Source organism: Cervus elaphus, chromosome 2 (assembly GCF_910594005.1).
Source record: "Cervus elaphus chromosome 2, mCerEla1.1, whole genome shotgun sequence".
NCBI classification, from domain to species: domain Eukaryota; kingdom Metazoa; phylum Chordata; class Mammalia; order Artiodactyla; family Cervidae; genus Cervus; species Cervus elaphus.
This window is the reverse complement of record NC_057816.1, coordinates 8,233,881-8,243,499: the sequence shown is the minus strand read 5'-3', so window position 1 is coordinate 8,243,499 and position 9,619 is coordinate 8,233,881.

Sequence of the window (9,619 nt, the reverse complement as noted above, 5' to 3'; positions counted from 1 at the left end):
TTAGAGACTGAACAACAATAATAAGCAATGTTGAGGATCTTTTCATGTGTTTGTTGCCATCTGTATGTCTGTTCTTGGCTTTTGACATGAGGGTCAAACAGTCATTTTAGGTGTTTATCTGACAGCTCTGCTGTGTATCATTTAGGATTCTCCTGGTTTTAAGTAGAGGAAAACCCAACCTAAACTTGCTTCAGCAGAACAGGAGTTTTAGGCTTTTTGAACTACACAATCCAGGGGTCGCTTCAGGCAAGGCCTGAAAGTGAAAAAGTGAAAGTGAACGTGTTAGTTGCTTGGTCCTCTCTGACTCTGAACCTCACACACTGTAACCTGCCAGCCTCCTCTGTCCATGGGATTCTCAGGCAAGAACACTGGAGTGGGTTGCTGTGCCTTCCTCCAGGGGATCTTCCCCACCCAGGGATTGAACTGATCAGGATGCAAACATATGATCAAGACTCAGCTTCCCAGTCTCAGCTTTTTATTGTGTGTGTGTGTGTTTTGGTGTTGCTACAGACTGGATGGCTTCCCCTTTGGCCCCAAGATGGGGGGCAGGTGCTCCAAGTTGCTACAAACTGAAATCTAGTAATAAAGAGAATCTTTATTCCCAGCAGGAATCCTGAGGTGTACTCTGATTGGATCCATGTACTCTGGGAGGTCAGAGGCCTACTCTGAACCAATCACTGTGGCCTGGGCTGCAGTACTGGTTGGCTTAGATCTGGGTCATGGATTCCCCTCTGCAAGCTCATGGGGAGGACCATCCTTTGGTGATCCTTAGAGAGAGGTCAGTCAGACAGGGCTTGGTGCCTGTCAGGGAGGGAGAGGAGCAGAAAAGCAGCTCATACCCCTGGCCCTGGCAGTGAACAGTGTGGTCCTCTCAGGGGGCCCGAGACTGCCCCTGTGTGATCCCTGCTGGGAGGTTGTGGCTGTGGGCAGTTTGGCCCGAGCACCTCTGTGCCCCCCAATGCAGGGCTCCTTGTCCACAAGGTGCAGTTGTCCTGAGAGCCCCCACCGCCCGCCCCGCTTGGGCTGCTTCAGGCCTTCGCTCCCCATAGTCACCCTGCAGGGTCATCTCAGGGTGGACCTTATCCCTCCTGTTCTGAAGTTTGCCCCTTAGAGAAGGAAGTAACTGGAGGCATGGGGATGGGAGCTGGGTAAAGCTGAGTGAGCCTGATGGGCAGGTGGGACCCCACGGGTGTAATCAAGGGCCATTGGGGTGTGAGGACACCCAACTGTACCCCATCCTATGGGTCTGAAGGAGGAGGGAGGGGCCCAGGAGAAGGGCTTGGGGAGGGGAGGGGAAGGCATTCCTAATTCTGACTCTTGTTTTATGGACTGTGTGACTTGAGTAAGCCACCTAACACCCTCCAAGTTTCCCCATTTGTGACTGTTAGGATGAACCAGAGCAGTGGTCCCCAACCTTTTTGGCAGGAAAGGGGACCGATTTCGTGGAAGACAATTTTTCCATGGACCAAGTAGGGGAAGGTTTCAATTTTGCCTGCTGCTCACCTCCTGCTGTGTGGCCCTGTTCCTAATCAGGCCATGGACCGGTACTGGTCCCTGGCCCAGAGGTTGAGGACCCCTGAACTAGAGAATGTGTGCAAGTGGGGTCATTTGATCATCAGCATTTACTGAGACTGACTGAGGTCTTCCAATGCTCAGGGACCACACTGAACACTCTGCACGGGTGATCTCCTTGTCTCCACACAGCTCGCTGATGAAGAAAGCACCGTTTCCATTCAAGAGGTGAGAAAAGTGGACCTCAGTGAAGGTCAACAGCTTCCTCAAGGTCACTGACCTAGTTGTGCCTTCCATCCCAGTGGTCCAATTCCAGACTCCCCTCAACCATAGGAGTTCTGCAGTGAGGATGGGCTTTAATTTTACCCCAAGGCTGGATGTTTGGATTGTTTAAAGCTTTGTTTCTCTCATAAATGGTGTGGAGACAAGTTTGTACATAAATCTGTGCATTAAAAAAAATAGCTTTATTGAGGGAATTTCCTGGTGGTCCAGGGGTTAGGACTTGGTGCTTACACTACTGGGGTCTGGATTCAATCTGCGGTCAGGGAACTATTAATAAGATCCTGCAAGCTATAAGGTTTGACAAAAAAAAACTTGATTGAGATATAATTTTTAATTGAGAGAGAATTCATATATCATATTATTCACCCATTTGAGAGCACATTTCAGTTATTTTTTTTTTTTTTTGACACTGGCTCATGGCTTGTGGGATCTTAGTCCCTTGACCAGGGATTGAACCCAGGCCCTGGCAGTGAAAGTGCCAAGTCCTAATCACTGGACTGCCAAGGTATTCCCCAGTGATTTTTAGAATAATCAGAGTTGTATATCTATCATTGCAACCTAGTTTTAGGACACTTCTTTCACCTTCAAAATAAACTCTGTACCCACTGGCAGTCATTCTCCCTTTTCCCTCCATCTTCCAGCCCTAGGCAGACATCCATCTAAACTTGTTTTGTAGATTTGCCTACATACTTTGATATATGCTTTGAAATATACTTTCAAATAGCCATTCACAGATGTACTGGCATACAGGCTCAGAAGCAGGGTATGAAAATGTCCCATTATAATCTCATGAGCCTGGAGTGTTATCACTCAGTGATAAAACCGTTGCTGCTTTGATGCATAAAAAAATAGTCGGTTACCTTCAGTTTCCTTACCCTTCATTTATTTCACACAACTCACAGCCACCCTAAGAAAGAGGTCTTTCTAGTCTCATTTCTTGGGACTCAGGATGGGAGTAAGCCCAAGGAGGGAGCCTGTTGGATGGAAAGTGCTGGGGCTCAGAGGCATGAACAGCTTTGGTTTGAGTTCTGCCTCCGCCCCATGTAGTCAGGGAGTCAGCAGGGCAGACAGGAGACTCGGGCCGTTGTCAGGACAGGGTGTGAGCCAGCAGAGTGGGCGGGGAGAGGGCGGCCCAGGCAGAGAGGTGGGGAGCCCAAAGGCAAGTGATCAAGGCCTGCGGTCTGGCAGCCTGCTTCTGCACCTTGACTTTGGCCTTGACTTTGGCTTCTGACCAGGTCAGCCTTATGTGGAGGTTGTCTCTTTCTAGACAGCTAGAAGGGCTCGCCTTTCTACACTGGACCTCTAATCCCATTCTTTTCCTATATTTACAGGGAAGCCCAGTGTGCTGCAGTTCATGGGGTCACAAAGAGTCGGACATGACTTTAGCAACTGAACAATTTATTTGGCTGCTCCAGGTCTTGATTGCGGCACTTGGCTCTTCTGTCGTGGGTATGGGCTTCTCTCTAGTTGTGGTACATGGGCTTAGCTGCCCCAGACTTAGTTGTCTCATGACATGTGGTATCTGAGTTACCTGACCAGGGATTGAACCCTCATCCCCTGCACTGGAAGGAGGATTCTTAACGACTGGACCACCTGGGAAGTCCCCTAGTTTCACGTTTCACTCTTATATGGCCTCAGAGGGCAAGCTTGAGCTCCCAGTTCTGTTAAAATCCAGATGCCTCTGAGAAGGCCTGGGAGCCCATAAGCGTTCACCTCCTTCCAAGTTACTGTTAATCAACAGCTGGTAGAACTGAAGTTGGGATGCTGGCTTTTAGTCTGTGCCCCACACGCACCATTTGACCCCTCCTTACGTTCCTTGCATGTCTCAATAAGAATATTCCACAATAATGTATTAGGGGACTTCCCTGGTGGTCCAGGGGTTAAGAATCTGCCTACCAGGGCTTCCCAGATGGCTAGTGTTAAAGAATCCGCCTGCCAATGCAAGGGACACGGGTTCAGTCCCCGGTTCGGGAAGATTCCACATGCCGCAGGGCTACTAAGCCCATATACTACAACTACTGAAGCCTGCACTCCCGAGCCTCTGCTCTGCAACAAGAGAAACTGCCACAATGAGAAGCCCACACACTGCAGCTAGGGAATAGCCCCCTGCTCAACTCGCCGGAGAAAGCCCACACGCAGCAATGAAGACCCAGCATAGCCGCCCACCCCCACAAAATGTAGCAGGGATTGCGAATGCCAGTACCTGGCCTATAGAGACTTAGTTTTTCAGGGGAGGGGACAGCACTTGTTTTAAAATTAGAAAATGCATGTGAAAGCCTGGATATTTGACTTTTACTGATGGCCTGGTCAGCTGGAGCAGAATCGTGTTGCCTCGTAGAGAGGGCCCCCACTTTCTAGTTTGCCCCAGTCCCTACCACTCTCTATTGCTCACACCAGCTGTGTCCCTCCTTTATCTTTCTGAGCCCTCTAGGTATCTGAGTTCGCAATTCCAAAATGAATAGTCTCCTTCCACATTTTTTTGTGCAGCAAAAAGGGGCTTTGTGAAATGTCGAAGATGCCCCTTAAATCTTTCATTTGTTGGCTTCAAAAGTTAAATTTAGTTTATATTTGTAAAAAGATACCAACTCATATGATTCAAAATTCAAAGGCTACAAAGGTACATAGTGAAAAAAATTTCCTTTCATATGTCCTGACCCTTTGCCATCAACCTTTTGTTACCAGAGGCCCCAGTGTTGCCAGTTCTTACGCAGTCTTTCAGTAATAGTTCATGTATAGTCAAACCAATGTAGTAATATGTACATCTGACTGAAAAAATTCACCTTCATTGAATGTCAGTTTTAGGAAAAAAATTAAAAAACACAAAAAGGAAAAAATGAAACTCATTATTGGTGGCATGACTCTTCATGGAGAACCTGTGTTAGCTAACATTTTGATGTATTCACTTTCTGATTTTTCTTTATTGATAATGATTTTTAAAAAGTGTATTTATTTAGCTGTGTCAGGTCTTAGCTGCAGCATGTGGAATCCTTGTTGTGGCCTGTGGGCTTGGTAGCCCTATGGCCTATGGGATCTTAGTTCACTGAGTCCCCTGCATTGAAAGGCAGATTCTTAACCACTGGACCGCCAGGAAAGTCTCTGGATAGAAATTTTTAAAGGAAATGGTATAAATCTAAATAAGTTGTTATAGCCTGTCTTTAACTCAGAAATAGATTGTGAATATCTGCATCAACAAATACATGAAAAAAATTTTTGCAGTCATATAATATTCTGTTGTGTGATTATATTAAGATTTACTTAAACTGTTCTCTATTTTTGGCTGCTTGGGCTGTTTTCAATTCCTCGGCTGTTTTAAGCCATGCTGCAATGAACATCCTTGTACTACATCTCTGCTCAACTATCCAGATATTTCCTCAGGATATGTTTCCTCGAAGTGGAATTAATAGGCTAAAAGATGCACCCTTGCTTGCATGCTTTAAAGGTCTTCTATATACATGATCCAACTACCCTTCAGGGAGATCCTATCATTTTATGACTTGTAGCAGCATGGGTAAGATCCAGTACCCGCTGTCTCCTTGAAAATGAAACGACGCGTCTCAGCAACTGTGTCCTTGCCCGCCGCCCGCCCGCGTTTTTCTTGGCAGAGCTCCTGGAGGTCACCAGGGGGCCCTTCTCTCCTCTGCTTGCAGGCTGGCTGGGCTGTGGTGGTGGGGGGCACAAGGCCGCGGGGGGGGGGATGGTGGGAAGCCCCTCCTTCTCCTCTCCAGGCAGGGATGGGCTGGGGTGTCCGGGTGGAGAGGTTGGCACTGAACCCCAGGGAGTCCGGGGGAGCTGGCGAGCGGTGAGGGCTGGTGGGATGCGGCTGGGACACCAGGGAGCCATTCACTGGCTGGGTCTCCACTGCTGACTGGGTGAAGCGGGGCCAGAGCTGCGCCCATGGCGGAGAGCCGCAAGGCAGCTGGCCGGGCCTCCGGGGAGACGCTGGGCACACTCTGAGCCCTTCACAAACAGCGGCTTGGCTGGAAAGAAATGAAGAGAACCCGGGGAAGATGAGGACCGGCTCAGGCATGCCTGGGACAGGGACCCATGTCCTGGCAAGACAGTGGGCACGCTCTTCCCACCCTCCTCCCAGCTTCCGCCTGCGCTGATGGCGTCCCCGCCTCCCCGAGGTGTGGGGACCAGATGGGCGCCCCTCCTCTGCCGCTCACCCTCCAGTGCAAGCCCGTGCTGTCAGCAGCTTGGAACAGACTAACCAGCTGGGCGTGGGTGACGGTTGGGAACACACCCGCGTGCGTGTGAGTACACGAATGTGTGTGTGTGTGTGTGTGAGGACATATGTGTGTGAGCATGAGGATGTGTGAGTGTCTGAGTGTGAGTGTGTGTATGTGACTGTGAGAGGAGGTGTGTGTTCTGAGAGCATATGAACGTGTGCAAGCGTGTCTGCACATGGGTGTGTGTGTCTTGTGCACCATGAATGTGCTGTGTCAGTGTGAGTGTGAGGGTGAAAATGTGTATGCATGCATGAGCAAAACGTGTGTTGGGTGAGTTTATTTGAGTATATGTGACTGAGAGCATGCACATATATGTGTGAGTGTGTGTGAGTGTGTACACACTGGGCTCTCTGAGGGAGGCACAGAGCCTCGGGGAAGAAGCTTTGCAGCAAATACCTTATTCTTCCTGTTGGTCACCACCTCCCCCGCCCACACCAGGTTCCTGGATGTGCTTTATTAATAACAGGGGCGTGTGGGATTTCAACCTGGACCAGGATGAATGGTCCAGGTCCTGGGTGGGGCTGCGGACGTGAGAGCCTGAGGACACGCGGCCTCAGAGCTCAGCCTCCAGGAGCCTCACCGGTGGACTGCAGAGCCCAGCTCCACCAATTCTTAGCTGGGTCACCTAGGGCGAATTACTGAATCTCTCTGTGCCTCAGTTGCCTTATCTGTGAAATGGGGACAATGATACCAGCTATCTCATGGGCTTGTTGTGGAGATTAGATGGGGTGAAACACGCAAAGCCCATAGAACACCTCGCAGGTAGCACCCAATGCTGGTGATGGAGCAGAGTGGGGGTTGGAGAGGTGGCAGAGGGCAGAACGGTCCCTGGGGGCCAGGCCGGGAGGTTGCTGCTGTCCAAGCCAGCGACCCAGGCTGGCTCCCACAGAACAGTGCACACCTGCCTGTGAGTGTGGGCTTGCACCATATCTCCCTTGAAAGAAAACCCTTGCTTCTTGCTTGAAGGGCAGATGGAGTCCAGATAGCTGTTCTTTTCAGATTTCTGAAAACCTCAAAGTAAGGACTTTTCTGCAGGAAAGGGAAGGAGACCAATTTCCATAAGGTGCATCTTATGGGGTGCCTGCAGCTGCCCTGATGGTGCCAGGGAAGGTGGGCTGGGGCTACCTGGCCAGGGTGGGTGATGGGTGTGGTGTGACGTGCAGACGATAGTCACCAGGCCAGGGCCTCTGGGACCCTCTGCCCCCTCTCTGCTCCCCTCTTAGACCCTCTACTCCCTCTGATTCTCCCTGGGGCCTGAGAGACAGTCGTGCTCAGAGTGAGCCTCTAGGATGCCTGAAATCACCCGCTGAGTGGCAGCCAGAGATGCCCTGTCCTTTGGGAGGGGCTCGGGTGCTTTCCTGGGCCCCGGGTGTCCAGCTGAATCTGAATTTATAGGATAGCATCTTGGAATCCACCTTTGTAACAAGCTTCCCTGATGCATGTTCAGTTTTTAGAGCTGTATCTAAATCTAGAGTGTGGATCTGACCACCCCCTAAACTTTCCTGATGGGGAGACCGAGGCATCTGGAGGGAAAGAGACTCGGCCACAGTCACGGGGCTACAGAGGGGCAAAGCCAGGTCTCCTGATGCTCCCAGCTCAAGTTTCCTGCCTCATCGGGCATGCTTTCTGTAACGTGGAATTTTCCGTAGGGACACAATCAATTTTATGGCAGGAGCTCTCAGAAACCAGTATCCTCTGCCAGAGATTCAGGCCATCACAGCTCTACTGGAAGGAGGGTATCCTTTGGGGTATAGGGGTGTCTGCCATGCCCCCTGCCCCACACCCCCAGATCCTAAGTGTATGTTACTTTTCTGCCCATCAGATGTCAATAGGGCCTGCTCGCTGACTGTGTCCCAAAAACCTGTCACAAAGCAGGCTTCTGGGAGGATGCTGGACACAGAAGGGAGTGGGGAGAAGCTGCCTTTGAGCCCATGAACTCAGATGGGCACTGCTGGGTCAACAGAGGGACGGAGGGTGGGAGTCGCAGACACCAAGGGGACTTTGCATCTCAGCGCTCCTTAAGCTTCCCCACAGGGGCTGCCACGTCCTGCTTCTCCCCTGCCTGAGGCTTGGAGGCTCACGCCGGAAGGTTCTTCTTGTTGGAGGGAACCAGGTCCAGAGGTGATGTCTTTTGTTTTTTGGGGCTGTGTCACACAATGTGTGGGATCTTAGTTCCCTGACCAGCGATTGAACCTGCATCCCTTGCAGTGGAAGTGTGGAGTCCTAACCACTGGACCACCATGGAAGTCTGGGAGGCATTGTCGTTTGTTGCCTGTGGAAAGAGGAAACACTTTCTGGATATTTCCTCCATCACCAACAAGGATGATACTGATGTTGAACCCATTTATCGAGATTTACAAGCGAGAGCCTGTGCTAAAATCATTCATGCCATACAGGACAAGTCAACACCCTTATTATCACTAATAATGTTGTTAAACAAGTGATAGTAATTGCTGATGTTTTGGGCACTTGCCCTGTATTAGGAGCCAAGCACTGGCCCAAGTACTGTGCATGGGTGATTTCATCTCACGAATAGATTTTACATTATTGTAATTATCTGTTATTGTTCCATTTTATGGATGAAGAAAATGAGGCTCAGCGAGACAGACTGTCTAAAGTCACACAATCACATCCAGCGGTGCTGGCCCTGGAATTCAGCTTTCTCTACTGAGGTCTTAATCATAATGTCAACCTGTCTCCCAAAGTTATCTCTGGCCTTTAAAACATCTCCCCCTAAAAGATATGAGGTTATTTGCTCCCTTGTCTAGAAGTTTTAGCTTTCTTTGCACCCAGAGTCTGGTTCTTGTCTCAGCTCATAGAGCCTGAAGAGCCTGGACTTTCTTTATTGGAGGCAGATGTGACAGCTCAAAAAGACAGACACGGCAGTGGCCCTTTTAAAAATAAATCATGCTGGTCATCACACAATTTTGCTGCATCCCTCATCTGAGCTCAGTTTTCCATCCTGATCAACAACTTGGTACCACAATGAGAAGACTGTGGTCCGGAAAGGCTAGAAACAGGATTCTTGAGTAGGTTGTTTCAAGGAGAAGAGCAGACCACATGAACAAAAGATGGATGAAGAGGAGTGAATTCTGAAAATGTTTAGGAAACAAAGACCCTGAGGTCCTAGTAGACCACCAGCTGAGCGTTAGCAGGTTAGCTCCTGTTTTAAACATCTATTTAGCAGGGGAATATGGTAGTAGAATTGTTAGGGTGAGCACCACAAAACAGCATCCCACCTCAAGTGTAGAATGGGCTGAGAATATCCTGCACAGCTTCTTTTTTTGATGCCATAATCACTGCTTATGGACTTACACTCATCTGTGGCCCTACACAAGAAACTAGGGAAGAACTTAGTTTGATTTTCACTTAACTCTCAAGAAAGTGTGTTCAGTGCTGCTACTTGCTTATCCAAAATTCACACCCCCGTCTTCCTTAGCAATAGAAAACTTAAAGTGTTAGGTGTGTCACTGGACTTTCACAATACCACATTTCCTTGCTGCTCAGAAAGAAGCCAAGAAGATATAAGCAAAAGTTATTGGGTGAGGTTTCTGGCAATGCTCTTTGAAGCAGGCTGACTTAGTTGGGAGGCATGC